The sequence below is a fragment of the Sebastes fasciatus genome, chromosome 17 (assembly GCF_043250625.1).
Source record: "Sebastes fasciatus isolate fSebFas1 chromosome 17, fSebFas1.pri, whole genome shotgun sequence".
Taxonomy (NCBI): domain Eukaryota; kingdom Metazoa; phylum Chordata; class Actinopteri; order Perciformes; family Sebastidae; genus Sebastes; species Sebastes fasciatus.
Genome location: NC_133811.1, coordinates 8,728,928 through 8,744,221, shown reverse-complemented (window position 1 = coordinate 8,744,221; position 15,294 = coordinate 8,728,928). Strand labels below are relative to the sequence as shown.

General features: G+C 37.1%; 1 protein-coding gene and 1 long non-coding RNA gene across 2 annotated transcripts in view; one reads left to right on the top strand and one right to left on the bottom strand.

Annotated features, from left to right (window-relative positions):
* Window positions 1-15,294, bottom strand: part of oprd1a (opioid receptor, delta 1a) — a 98,293-nt gene that overhangs the window by 67,526 nt on the left and 15,473 nt on the right. The gene's annotated exons all lie outside the window — the stretch shown is intronic.
* LOC141754542 (uncharacterized) overlaps window positions 1-15,294 on the top strand; it is a 121,923-nt gene that overhangs the window by 103,133 nt on the left and 3,496 nt on the right. Inside the window, exon 2 of the long non-coding RNA XR_012590675.1 lies at window positions 12,052-12,218. This is a non-coding gene — a long non-coding RNA (uncharacterized LOC141754542). The remainder of the gene's footprint in view (window positions 1-12,051; window positions 12,219-15,294) is intronic.

The window sequence follows — 15,294 nt, the reverse complement described above, 5'->3', positions numbered from 1 at the left end:
TCTCCCTTTAAGGTTCATTTTGAACAGATAAAACATGTGCGATTAATTTGTGATTAATTGCGATTAACTATGAACAATCATGCGTTTAATCGTGATTAAGTATTTTAATCGATTGACAGCCCCATAAATAAATTACTTGTTTTTTTATTTTTTTATTGATTTATTGATTGATTTATTGATTTACTTATTGAGTTTTTTTATCATTATTTATTTACTTGTTTACTTATTATTATTATTTTTTTATTAATTTACTTGTTTATTTTTTATTTATTACTTATTTATTTATTTACTTATTTACTTATTTATTTATTTACTAATTTATTTATTTATTTACTTATTTTTTAATTTTTAAATTTTTTAATTTTTTTTAATTTACTTTTTTATTTTTATTTTTATTTTTTTTATTTTTTATTTATTTTTTCATTTTTGCCAGTCATGTTTAAGAAAAATGACTCCACAACCCGCTAAATTGCAATTTGAGCATAATTTAGGAATGTAAACTAAAGTTTGTTTCTTTCACCTTAATGTCTCTGTCTTACTCTCCAGTACTGTCTGTCTGTCTGTCTGTCTGTCTGTCTATCTGTCTGTCTGTCTGTCTGTCTATCTGTCTGTCTGTCTGTCTGTCTGTCTATCTGTTTATCTGTCTGTCTGTCTATCTGTCTGTCTGTCTGTCTGTCTGTCTGTCTGTCTGTCTGTCTGTCTGTCTGTCTGTCTGTCTATCTGTCTATCTGTCTGTCTGTCTGTCTGTCTGTCTGCAGATGGCAGGATGTGTTTCAGACTGATGTTTTTTAGACTCCCATCTTTCCATTTTTAGCCTCTCAACCCGCCACCAAAGTGAAAAGTTGTTTTGTCCTGGTGTGAGTCTCACTGCTCAAAATGTTTACATGTTTTTTTTCACCAAATGTTTCTTATATACAAATCTCTGTTTTATTCTAATGTTGTTGACGCTGACTGCTCACTAATGTCAGTTCCGTCCAGCTGAATGTGTCTCGCACTGAGCTGTTTAGATTCACATCTCAACAGTAGGTCAGAGTTTACAGATGAAAAGTCAATACTGCAGGCTATAATACTGTATACAGAGAAACAGGATATGCAGAAGTTGCGTTCACAGTTCATGTATTTGTGTAGCAAAGTGTTACATGACTCTGAACCACAGTGGCACACCATCAGCCACTTTGTGATAGCAACAAGCCTGCAACATGACAAAAGCTGCTGTAGTTCAGTAAAACAACAACTAATTTAACCTATACATATAGATATTTATGGAATATACATGCATGTCTGACAGATTTTGATAACTGAATGGATCATTTTGCATGTGACGGCTCAAACGATGAATAATGTTTAGAAGTTGTGAAGACAATCACTCAGTGGTAAATAACTAGTTTGGCTTTAGGGGATTATTATTTGGATTCAAATAAGTACTTTGTAGGTAATGATGATGGTGGTTTGTGGATGTTGTGGCTCTATAACTCCATCACAACACTTCCATCCTTTGTCGTTTGAGCATAAACAAATGTCTCTTTTGGGGCTTTCGTTAGAATGACTGACGTCTCCAGCAACATGGAATTCGTGTTTGCATCTGAAATTTGCATCCAACACAACATCGTTATTCTTTTTACTCTCTCTGCTGTGACCATCACTGTCCCCCGCCACCCCGGACATTTGCCTACACTGTCCATACCTGCAGATGAGTGTGTCTTTGTTTGTGTTGTGTTGACGTTTCCTGTAGGTTAGGTTATGGTTATGGTTGGTGGTTAACCCTCTGAGACCCACAGTAGACCTGTTCTAGTCTTCTTTTAGGGCGGTGCAGGGGGTCTTTAGGGGGAGATAGCAGGTCAACAGTAGATGTCACATAGAAGTGGTGAAAATCATCTGAAAACTGGAACCTGAAGATTAATCTGAGATGCAGCTCAGCTCTGTGTGTCAAGAAATAAACCATCCCCATGCTCTATTATGTCTCGCAAGTTGTTGCAGCAATTTTTGGGGTTGATATCATTTGTTACACAGATCTGGTGCTAAGTTTAACCATTTTTTACCACTGGAGAATTGATAAAAATGATCAATAATCCCTCCAAAATACCACATTAAGACACCAAGACCTTGAGGAACACCAGAGAAAAAGACCATGCTGTGATTTGGGATCAAAAACTTTTGACATTTTGGAGATTTCTGCAAGAATTGGCATTTTTCCGGCGATTGGATGTCGAGCACTTGTGTTGTGTAAACTGCTTAGAAACCCCCTTATTGTCAATCTATAGCTAGGAAAGCCATCCATCCTCTGAATGCTCTAGGTCTCTAGTTTGATCAATCTATCCTCTGAATGCTCTAGGTCTCTAGTCTGATCCATCCATCCTCTGAATGCTCTAGGTCTCTAGTTTGATCCATCCATCCTCTGAATGCTCTAGGTCTGTAGTTTGATCCATCCATCCTCTGAATGCTCTAGGTCTCTAGTCTGATCCATCCATCCTCTGAATACTCTAGGTCTCTAGTTTGATCCATCCATCCTCTGAATGCTCTAGGTCTCTAGTTTGATCAATCCATCCTCTGAATGCTCTAGGTCTCTAGTTTGATCCATCCATCCTCTGAATGCTCTAGGTCTCTAGTTTGTGGCTGTAAAGTTTCATGAGGCTTTGATTATCCTAGAGGTCACCAGAGGTCATTTTATACAGTGAGGTCAATGAAATGTCTCCTATGGGGATTAACATCATTTAACCCTTTAGTCTAACTTTGGAGCGTTATTTAACCTCCTTCCCGACAAGCTAAGCTAACATAACTGAACCTGCTGCAGCCTCTGAGAGGCAGTGAAGTCGGCCGCGGTCGCCTGCGTTAACTTGTTATTGCAGCAGAGACTGAATGTTTAGGTGGCGGCTCTGTGTCCACTGTCCACCCACGCCGTCTCTGTCCTGGAAGAGAATGGGAGGAAGAGGAGTCCAGCGGGGAAGAGGAAGATATCAGACCACGAGAGGAGGAAGTGGAGCATCTCTGTTCATCTCTGCTGAAACAACATTGAACATCTGCCCAGTGAGACACAGCTGGTGTTGATCTCTCTTTAGATAAAAGCATCATGTAACTGTGACACTTTAAACTCATGAAAACTAAACGAGTGGTTAATGACAGATAAATGTATGTCACCTACAGGCTTTATGGTGGTAAAATGTCTCTGATGAATATGAGGACATTTACTCATTTCATTTATTCATATCCATTTTTTATGAGTTTTATTTCTACATGTATTTATGTTGTTTCCACATGTATTAATTTAGTAAGATATTTTTTCTGCATTTATTTAAATAACTATATATATATATATATAGAGAGAGAGAGAGAGAGAGAGAGAGAGAGAGAGAGAGAGAGAGAGAGAGAGAGAGAGAGAGAGAGAGAGAGAGAGAGAGAGAGAGAGATTAGTAAAAAAAAATATATATATATAGAAATAGATAATTAGAAGTAAAACAAAATAAGAATATAATAAAAAATATATATATATTTTTATTTATTTATCTAATTGATATATTTTTTTATTAATCATGCTTGTTTATTTATTTAATTCATATTTATTTCATATTTATTTCAGGTTACCTTTTTGTTTCAGTCCACTAAACTAATAAATGTGGAAACAAGTAAATATTATTATTATTATAACTACTACTACTACTACTACTAATGATAATAATAATAATAATAATAATAATCACAATTATAATTATAACAATAATAATAATAACAATAATTATGATAATAATAATAATAATAATAGTATTATTATTGTTAATAATAATAATAAAACATTTTTTTTATTAATAATAACATTTAAAACACGTAAAATAAACATACAGTATCAAGTCACAGTATACAACATACACGTAAATAAGTAGAGATAAAACTAGTAGTCCAGTTCCAGTCTCATACTCCGGTCCGGGGTTTCTCCCTCACCTTGCCTCCCTGATCTGATCTGATCCTGATCCAGAGATCCAGTCCGGGGTTCACCGCTCAGCCGCCGCCTCATGACAGGAAGTTGGGATGAAAACAAGAACTATACCGGAAACAGAACTGATCCTCAGAATGGAGTAAAACATAAACACAGAGATAGTTATATAGTTATATAGTTATATATATACAGATATAGTGGTTGTTTCTGAGCCGTCAGAGGATGATGAACACGGCGAGGAGCGGAGACATCATCCACCTGAATGTCGGCGGGAAGAGGTGAGGAGGAAAGAGATGCTGATGATGTTAGAGCTGTTAGAGGAGAGATAACCGGGCTAACTGTAGCTAGCTGCTTTCCTGTGTGGTATTAGTACTTGTACCACCACAGTAGATGCACAAACCTTCCCAGGAGCAGACAGTCTCCTGGTTGTGTAATGTTGAGGCCCCCGCTTCCATTATCGGACAGAGTGCCTCCTGCACATTATTCCATTCTGAAGATGACTTTACACGAGAACAAAACACTATTTGGAATATCATCAAACATATAAACGTGTTTATCTAATATGTGTGAGAATTAAATACAGTATATACGGCTAGCTTCACGTAGTAGCCACCTTTGTTTCATCTGATTCCATTATCGGACACAGAGTTCAGACTTCACTCAAGTTAAAGTACTAATAAAACTACTCTGTTACAGTAAAAGTACTAATACCACACTGTTAAACTACTCTGTTACAGTAAAAGTACTAATACCACACTGTTAAACTACTCTGTTACAGTAAAAGTACTAATACCACACTGTAAAACTACTCTGTTACAGTAAAAGTACTAATACCACACTGTAAAACTACTGTTACAGTAAAAGTACTAATACCACACTGTAGGAATACTCTGTTACAGTAAAAGTACTAATACCACACTGTTAAACTACTCTGTTACAGTAAAAGTACTAATACCACACTGTAAAACTACTCTGTTACAGTAAAAGTACTAATACCACACTGTAAAACTACTCTGTTACAGTAAAAGTACTAATACCACACTGTTAAACTACTCTGTTACAGTAAAAGTACTAATACCACACTGTAAAACTACTGTTACAGTAAAAGTACTAATACCACACTGTAAAACTACTCTGTTACAGTAAAAGTACTAATACCACACTGTTAAACTACTCTGTTACAGTAAAAGTACTAATACCACACTGTAGGAATACTCTGTTACAGTAAAAGTACTAATACCACACTGTTAAACTACTCTGTTACAGTAAAAGTACTAATACCACACTGTAAAACTACTCTGTTACAGTAAAAGTACTAATACCACACTGTAAAACTACTCTGTTACAGTAAAAGTACTAATACCACACTGTAAAACTACTCTGTTACAGTAAAAGTACTAATACCACACTATTAAACTACTCTGTTACAGTAAAAGTACTAATACCACACTGTAGGAATACTCTGTTACAGTAAAAGTACTAATACCACACTGTAAAACTACTGTTACAGTAAAAGTACTAATACCACACTGTAGGAATACTCTGTTACAGTAAAAGTACTAATACCACACTGTAAAACTACTCTGTTACAGTAAAAGTACTAATACCACACTATTAAACTACTCTGTTACAGTAAAAGTACTAATACCACACTGTAAAACTACTCTGTTACAGTAAAAGTACTAATACCACACTGTTAAACTACTCTGTTACAGTAAAAGTACTAATACCACACTGTAAAACTACTCTGTTACAGTAAAAGTACTAATACCACACTGTAAAACTACTCTGTTACAGTAAAAGTACTAATACCACACTGTAAAACTACTCTGTTACAGTAAAAGTACTAATACCACACTGTAAAACTACTCTGTTACAGTAAAAGTACTAATACCACACTGTAAAACTACTCTGTTACAGTAAAAGTACTAATACCACACTGTAAAACTACTCTGTTACAGTAAAAGTACTAATACCACACTGTAAAACTACTGTTACAGTAAAAGTACTAATACCACACTGTAGGAATACTCTGTTACAGTAAAAGTACTAATACCACACTGTAAAACTACTGTTACAGTAAAAGTACTAATACCACACTGTAGGAATACTCTGTTACAGTAAAAGTACTAATACCACACTGTTAAACTACTCTGTTACAGTAAAAGTACTAATACCACACTGTAAAACTACTGTTAGAGTAAAAGTACTAATACCACACTGTTAAACTACTCTGTTACAGTAAAAGTACTAATACCACACTGTTAAACTACTCTGTTACAGTAAAAGTACTAATACCACACTGTTAAACTACTGTTACAGTAAAAGTACTAATACCACACTGTTAAACTACTCTGTTACAGTAAAAGTACTAATACCACACTGTTAAACTACTCTGTTACAGTAAAAGTACTAATACTACACTGTTAAACTACTCTGTTACAGTAAAAGTACTAATACCACACTGTAAAACTACTGTTACAGTAAAAGTACTAATACCACACTGTAAAACTACTGTTACAGTAAAAGTACTAATACCACACTGTAAAACTACTCTGTTACAGTAAAAGTACTAATACCACACTGTAAAACTACTGTTACAGTAAAAGTACTAATACCACACAGTAAAACTACTCTGTTACAGTAAAAGTACTAATACCACACTGTAAAACTACTCTGTTACAGTAAAAGTACTAATACCACACAGTAAAACTACTCTGTTACAGTAAAAGTACTAATACCACACAGTAAAACTACTCTGTTACAGTAAAAGTACTAATACCACACTGTAAAACTACTCTGTTACAGTAAAAGTACTAATACCACACTGTAAAACTACTCTGTTACAGTAAAAGTACTAATACCACACTGTAAAACTACTCTGTTACAGTAAAAGTACTAATACCACACTGTAAAACTACTCTGTTACAGTAAAAGTACTAATACCACACTGTAAAACTACTCTGTTACAGTAAAAGTACTAATACCACACTGTAAAACTACTCTGTTACAGTAAAAGTACTAATACTACACTGTTAAACTACTCTGTTACAGTAAAAGTACTAATACCACACTGTAAAACTACTCTGTTACAGTAAAAGTACTAATACCACACTGTAAAACTACTGTTACAGTAAAAGTACTAATACCACACTGTTAAACTACTCTGTTACAGTAAAAGTACTAATACTACACTGTTAAACTACTCTGTTACAGTAAAAGTACTAATACCACACTGTTAAACTACTCTGTTACAGTAAAAGTACTAATACCACACTGTAAAACTACTCTGTTACAGTAAAAGTACTAATACCACACTGTAAAACTACTGTTACAGTAAAAGTACTAATACTACACTGTTAAACTACTCTGTTACAGTAAAAGTACTAATACCACACAGTAAAACTACTCTGTTACAGTAAAAGTACTAATACCACACTGTTAAACTACTCTGTTACAGTAAAAGTACTAATACCACACTGTTAAACTACTCTGTTACAGTAAAAGTACTAATACCACACTGTTAAACTACTCTGTTACAGTAAAAGTACTAATACCACACTGTAAAACTACTGTTACAGTAAAAGTACTAATACCACACTGTAAAACTACTGTTACAGTAAAAGTACTAATACCACACTGTAGGAATACTCTGTTACAGTAAAAGTACTAATACCACACTGTAAAACTACTGTTACAGTAAAAGTACTAATACCACACTGTAAAACTACTCTGTTACAGTAAAAGTACTAATACCACACTGTAAAACTACTCTGTTACAGTAAAAGTACTAATACCACACTATAAAACTACTCTGTTACAGTAAAAGTACTAATACCACACTGTAAAACTACTCTGTTACAGTAAAAGTACTAATACCACACTGTAAAACTACTCTGTTACAGTAAAAGTACTAATACCACACTATAAAACTACTCTGTTACAGTAAAAGTACTAATACCACACTGTTAAACTACTCTGTTACAGTAAAAGTACTAATACTACACAGTAAAACTACTCTGTTACAGTAAAAGTACTAATACTACACTGTAAAACTACTGTTACAGTAAAATATGACACGTCATCTTGCTTGTTTTGTAAACATTATTATTATTTTTTAATTAAAATATATAATAAGAGGAAGTATAGATAAATATACCTTGTTAATATATTGTACAGGAAACAAACGTTGCAGCTCAGACAGACGTTCAGATTTCCGAGAACGATAAGCAGACGGTTTCCATGGTGACGAACCGTATCAGGAAATCGAGTGTGAACACGTCTGAAGATGTTCATCAGTAAACAAAACCCGCTGAATGGAGTTACAAAGACCTCATTGTGCAGCCGATACAGACGAGAGATTATTACCCTGAAACACGGAACTAATGCAAAAAGTGTGACCGACACATTTGCAGTTTTTGTGACCGCAGTCGGTATTAAAATAAGGTGCAGAGACAGAATACCTTCATGGTAGTACTGTAGGAATCAGCAGGACAAGCTTCAGTAAAGCCCAACAACACTCCACATATTAACATTAACAACATATTAACAACATATTAACATACAGCACAGTACAATCACAAATTAATCACAAATCATGACAGATATTGATCCAGAAACCCTCACAGGTACTGCATTTAGCATAAAACAATATGTTCAATAGGATTTAGATCCGGGCTCATAGAAGGCCACTTCAGAATAGTCCAATGTTTTGTTCTTAGCCATTCTTGGGTGTTTTTAGCTGTATTTTGGGTCATTATCCTGTTTGAGGACCCATGACCTGCAACTGAGACCAAGCTTTCTGACACTGGGCAGCACATTTCGCTCCAGAATGCCTTGATAGTCTTGAGATTTCATAGCACCCTGCACAGATTCAAGACACCCTGTGCCAGATGCAACAAAGCAGCCCCATAACATAACCGAGCCTCCTCCATGTTTCACATTAGGTACAGTGTTCTTTTCTTTGGATGCTTCATTTTTGCGTCTGTGAACATAGAGCTGATGTGACTTGCCAAAAAGCTCCAGTTTTGTCTCATCTGTCCAAAGGACATTCTCCCAGAAGCTTTGTGGCTTGTCAATATGCATTTTGGAAAATTCCAGTCTCGCTTTTTTATGATTTGGTGTCCTCCTGGGTCGTCTTCCATTAAGTCCACTTTGGCTCAAACAGTGACGGATGGTGCGATCTGACACTGATGTACCTTGACCTTGGAGTTCACCTCTAATCTCTTTGGAAGTTGTTCTGGGCTCTTTGGTTACCATTCGTATTATCCGTCTCTTCAATATGTCATCAATTTTCCCCTTGCGGCCACGTCCAGGGAGGTTGGCTACAGTCCCATGGACCTTAAACTTCTGAATAATATGTGCAGCTGTAGACACAGGAACATCAAGCTGCTTGGAGATGGTCTTATAGCCTTTACCTTTAACATGAAGGTCTATAATGTTCTTTCTGATCTCCTGAGACAACTCTCTCCTTAGCTTTCTGTGGTCCATGTTCAGTGTGGTACACACCATGATACCAAACAGCACAGTGACTACTTTTCACCCTTTAAATAGGCAGACTGACTGATTACAAGTTTGAAGATACCTGTGATGCTATTTACAGGACACACCTTAGTTTAACATGTCCCTATGGTCACATTATTTTACATCTTTTCTAGGGGTACCATCATTTTTGTCCAGGCCAGTTTCATTAGTTTGTTTTTTAAAATGATTCTGTTGAACCACAATTCAAAAACAATATCTGATTTTCATTAGTTCATTTTCAGTAAATTTTTATTTATTATTACTTTTGTCAGTTTCAAGTTATTTCAGTGACCATTGTGGGTTTTTCTCTCTTTAACGGAACGTTACCAACAACTTTGCCTACGTCTGTATATGACCTATAAGCACAGTGTGCTGCTAGGTTCGGGAATAAAAACATTACGTAGCTTGGCGATATATCACACTTACAGGAGCTTATCACATGGGAGCAATGTTTATAAATTTGGATGATGTCACTTCCTCTACAGCCATCCTATTCAGATTGTCTTATTACAGTGTAGATGGTAGCATGTTTTGCCATTTATCCCTGGAGGGAAGTCCACTCTTGCAGTGTTGCCATGCCACACTGAATATACATACATTTAAAGTTCTGAGAATGTAGCATATAATCTGATGTAATTACCTAAAAGGACATTTAACTTTATTAACTTTAGTTATTTGACCTATCCCTCAACCCCTTTTTCATTCAGGCATCTGCTCTATGCTTTTAGTAAGACTGGTGAACACTTAAATGCAGATGTTTGTGTATATATTATGAAAATGCAGCTAAATGTAATTACATTGACACAGAGCTAGTGTGACACTTTAGCCCTCGCAGCAATTTGGATTTGGTGCACGGGTCATAACCACATACCCTGAGAGCCTTGTGCTATATTATACATACAGTAATGTATAATAATATGCAACATTTGATTCATATCTAATGCTTTCTAAAAATGAATATCCGCTAACCCTCTTCACGTGTAGCTTCAGCAGCAGAATACTTTCCCTCCTTCATTAGATTACCTTCATGCCTGTATATTGGGTATTTCTGCATAATGCATTAGTCACAGCACTCATGTTTCCACATGTGATGTATTTCCTGTTTTCACATATGTTGTACTGGACAATATACAGTACGCTGCCCGCTTCAAGCAACATCATGTATGTGTATTTCAGTAGATTGCACTGTACATGTAGCTAATTGTGTTTATGACAGTATGCTGCTATCAGCAGGGTTAGGAATAACAGAAGTGAGTCGGATTGGCAGCCCACAATTCAAGTTGTGTTTTTATTCTTATGCTCTTAATCCTTGCAAGCTGAAATAGTTGTGAATGATATTACTGTAGCTTTAGAACAGAAGCAGAGCAGTGCAGCCTATTTATTGATGTATCTGTCGTCTTTGACACAGTTGGCACGGCTTTTACGCCCACTGAACCTGTGCAGATAAGACAAATGAAACCGTGTCATTCTCAAAGCACCCGCAAATGGTGAAATGCGCCCCTAACTGTGCTGACAAGCAAATACTGTCTTGGTGCTCCTGTGTTATTTGCACGTAAATAAGGTACTATGCATGTATTTAGCGTAAAATTGGCCCTTTTTCTATGCAAATGAGCCTTATTTCAAAAACAGTCCAATTCACACAGATCAGATTGATTGTCTGCACAGTCTCCACTTGCCAGTAAGTAAGTTAGTAAGTAAATAAGTAAGTAAGTAAAACCTTATTTATATAGCAGCTTTTAAAACACAGCGTTACAAAATGCTTCACACACAAATAGAACATCGAACAATGAGAGAACCCAAAGAATAATTACAATATGAAACACAGAACAATGAGAGACGGACCAAAACTAAAACATGTGTGGATGAGGACTATAAAAAGGCTTACCTATAAAGATGGGCTTTCAGAAACCATTTAAAGCAGTCCAAATATTCAGCCGCTCTGATAGTTTAGGGGAGGTGATTCCAGAGGGTTGGGGCTAAGACAGAAAAAGCCTGATCACCTTTTGTTTTGCACTTGGAGCGGGGAATGGATAAAAGGGATTTGAGGATTAACGTGATCGAGAGGTAGAATAAGGAACAAGAGGATCAGAAATGTAACTGGGGGCGAGGTCATGCAGTGCCTTATATGTAATTTAAAAAATCGTATAGTTTATTATACATTTTACAGGAAGCCAATGGAGGGATGCCAGAACAGGTGTAAAGTGAGACCGATGGCTAATCCGGTTAATAACTTAACAGCTGCATTTTGATCCACCTGTAGGCGTTTTAAAGCCTTCTGACTGAGGCTGGTGTTGAGGGTATTACAATAGTCTAGACAAGAGAAAATGAAAGTGTGAATTAATAGTTCAAGATCGGTTTCTGTTTATCACTGTGTGTGTTGAGATTTAACGATTTCACCTACAGTATCAGAAAGGTTATTATGGAATTTTTGCCCAATGATGCCAAAAAAATATTGCCTACTGAGGCTTTAAAATGAATTTAATGTTTCCAAGAAAGCAGTAGCTTAATGTCTAGGAACCTGCCTGACAAACTCAAAGACTTAACCGCACATCATCTCAAAAATGATCCCCATAACTCATTTTCTTAACATTATTTTGCAGGCATGACAGAGGAAAGAGAAAAAAAAACTAATTTCTCAACGCAGTGGCAGTCGAGTGGAACAAGCTGCTTACTGAATGAAAACTCCAGCAAGTATTCAGACTGCAGCTGGAACCTGAGGAGCCCTGTGAAAATTGTCTCTTGAGCGAAAAACAGCATAAACCGGGAGGTAAGAGGTTTCTTTTATGTATTGTCCCAGCATCCCATTTGAGTATACTGTCATTATTGGGCATGCTATTAAAGCTGTTTGTCTCCATATTTTTGTCCTCCCATCTGTGTTTATTCGTAAAATGCTTTCCATTGATTGTGCCTGTTGCACAAATGGAACTATGGCAGCCTTTAAACACATTTGGTTTTGACTTGAAAGCCTCTTATCAAGAGGAAAACGGTTGCGCGTGTGTTCTCCTTTAGTGCTAACACACCATGCTGTGCTCCTGTGTACTGTTGTTAAAGTGCAAGCTGTGTAGATTCTTTTTTTTTTGAGCTCATCTCAGCAGGGTCATACTGTGGACGATTAGACACCCAACCAAGCCTAACTGTCAGCAGATATTCCCATCCACAGAGACCACCAGTTAGACAAAGGTTAGTCGAGGTTTTCTGACATCGCTTGGTGTCATCTGTTATTTAAGTCATGGCACTTTGACCTTCTAAGACACATTTGCCCTTTATCTAAATGGATGGCAACAGTCTTGACATTTTAGCATTTTTAATGGTGACTCGGAGATTCTTGAATATGTGATATCAGTTTGTATCAGAAAGTTCCTTAAGAGCAGATAAGGTTAAACATTTTAAGCGGGGGTAGGCAGATTATTTTTGGCATCATTGAGCCAAACTTCCATAATAACCTTTCAGTGTATTGTAATTCAAGTGTTCTGAGAGATAACTAGACTTCTGTACCTCCTCATGGCTCTGTTTTCAGGCTCTAGAAAATCTAGCTGGTGACGGGAGACTTTGGCCAATCACAGGTCATTTCAGAGAGAGAGCGTTCCTATTGGCTGTTCTACAAACCCATCATACACTACTTTTTCTCAGGAGGTGGTGGAGACCAAAAACGGAGGTAAAAGGAGAATGAATATTGGACTTCATTCATCAGGTGTTCAGAAACTCAAAATCAATGCTAATTGCACCATGTACAGTAAAGAGGCAATATTTTGCTAACACATGAACCATATCAACTCTACAAGGCTGCAATATGTCAAATATGTGATATTTGTAGCTTATTGTGGAATTGTGACCCCCAAAAAACAAAACAAAAAGTTAATGAAGCTTTAATTACTGCGGATGTTTTGACAATCTTGAATTTTATATATATTCAAGGAAGAGAAAAAATCATACACACCCAAAACTCAACTTTTGATGGTTATCAACCATTCCTTCAATTCCCAGAACACTGTAATCCCTGGCAACCCTGGGGCGATTCAGAAAGTTGCTTCTTTCAATCTGCATACTCACAGCAGGAATCAAAATGTTGAGTCCACTTAATGAAGTACGTTCTACATTTTCACAGATATTCCTCAACTTTGGGGTTATGTTGTGTTAATGTGAGAGTTTAAACTAATTTGTTGTCCACAAGTGGCGGTGAAGCGTCAACCAATCATATGTTTTTGTTTCACCTTGTTCCGTTCCATCTAAAGGAATGCCGCTAAGCAGTCCTCAGTGCTATTTAATGGCATAAATACGTCAACAAGCGCTTGAGCAACTCTTCAACAGTGACCCACCGACAATGTAGCTGGCCACGCTGGCCGTTTCGTTGCACTTGTCGCTGGTAGTGTGAACGCAGCATTAGTTAGGCATACCATACCTACCTCCTAAATTGGAAAACATACTCTACTAGGTGAGGAAGATATGTGAACTTTTCTACAATTCTTTAATTAAACACCTCACCTCACCTCACCTCACCTCACCTCACCTCACCTCACCTCACCTCACCTCACCTCACCTCACCTCACCTCACCTCACCTCACCTCACCTCACCTCACCTCACCTCACCTCACCTCACCTCACCTCACCTCACCTCACTTCACTTCACCTCACCTCACCTCACCTCACCTCCAGGCTACAACAAATGAGTCTGGGCAGTTGCTGAATGATCTCAGTGACAGACAGGTCCTAATTGGAGAGCATGAGAATAACACTTCTGCAAAAGGTGCTTATGTAACTTCTGATCCTGCTACTGCTTTCTGAGCTAACAGGAACAGCACAAATTTTGATTAGTAACACTATTCTTTGCAAAAATCTGGTTTTTATTGGCAACGTCCTTTAATAAAGTACGGATGTTTAACTCCAAATATTTTTCAGGCTATAAGGCTTAACCAAATGGTTAACCGGCATATTTACATTGATGCGTATTGATATGTTGATTATTTTGTGCAATGTCCTAATTCAGTAAATTCAATAAAAACACTTGTTACATACATAGTGTCCTTTCAAAAATAGACTTGCATTTTCACAGGAAGTTTGGTTTAGGCAACATAACCACTTACAGTAGGTAGGGTTAGGACACGGTTGTGGTTGATGTTAACTTTAATGACTAGCGACTCACGGGGCTGACGATACTAAACAACTCACGTGAATAATGACTCACGTGACTCACAGGACTGACGATACCGACGAGTCACGTGACTAACGACTGACGTGACAAAATAAGTCAAAGTTACTTTTAGTTTCACACGGGACACAAACACCAGTCTGCTGGTTGAAAGTCTTGTTTGTTTGACCCATCCACCACCCCTCCGGCCCGCCCTTAGCGGACTCCCACGTTATTAATACTACGCCACTTGCTCCGACCGTCGAATAACGCCGCAGGTGGGTTTACATTGGAGTTAGTTGAAATCCTGGTTCATCACATACTGTTGCTAAAGGGTGCGTTGGTGTCAGATGTCGAGGGGCACTGACCAAACGATGGTATTTGACGAGTTGGGAGTGAGAACGGGTTGGTCCGTAAAACCAAAACAATAAGCTGAAAGATGCTAAAACATATGCAGTGTTGAGGAGAACAGCAGAACTCCATTCATGATACACCTATTTGACCCATTGTTATTATAAAACTTGGGTTAGTGCAGTTTTGAAAGCAAAGCTTAAAATATAAATTGGAAGCGATGGCAATGAGCGATTTTCCAGATAATTGCACCTTGTGTAGCCTGGAAGCAGACAAAGGTGAGAGTCATGTCTTTGACCATGTTCTCTTGATTTATACAGGTGGACTGAGGCTGGCGGTGCAGCCATGGTGCCACAGGTTCAGCAGA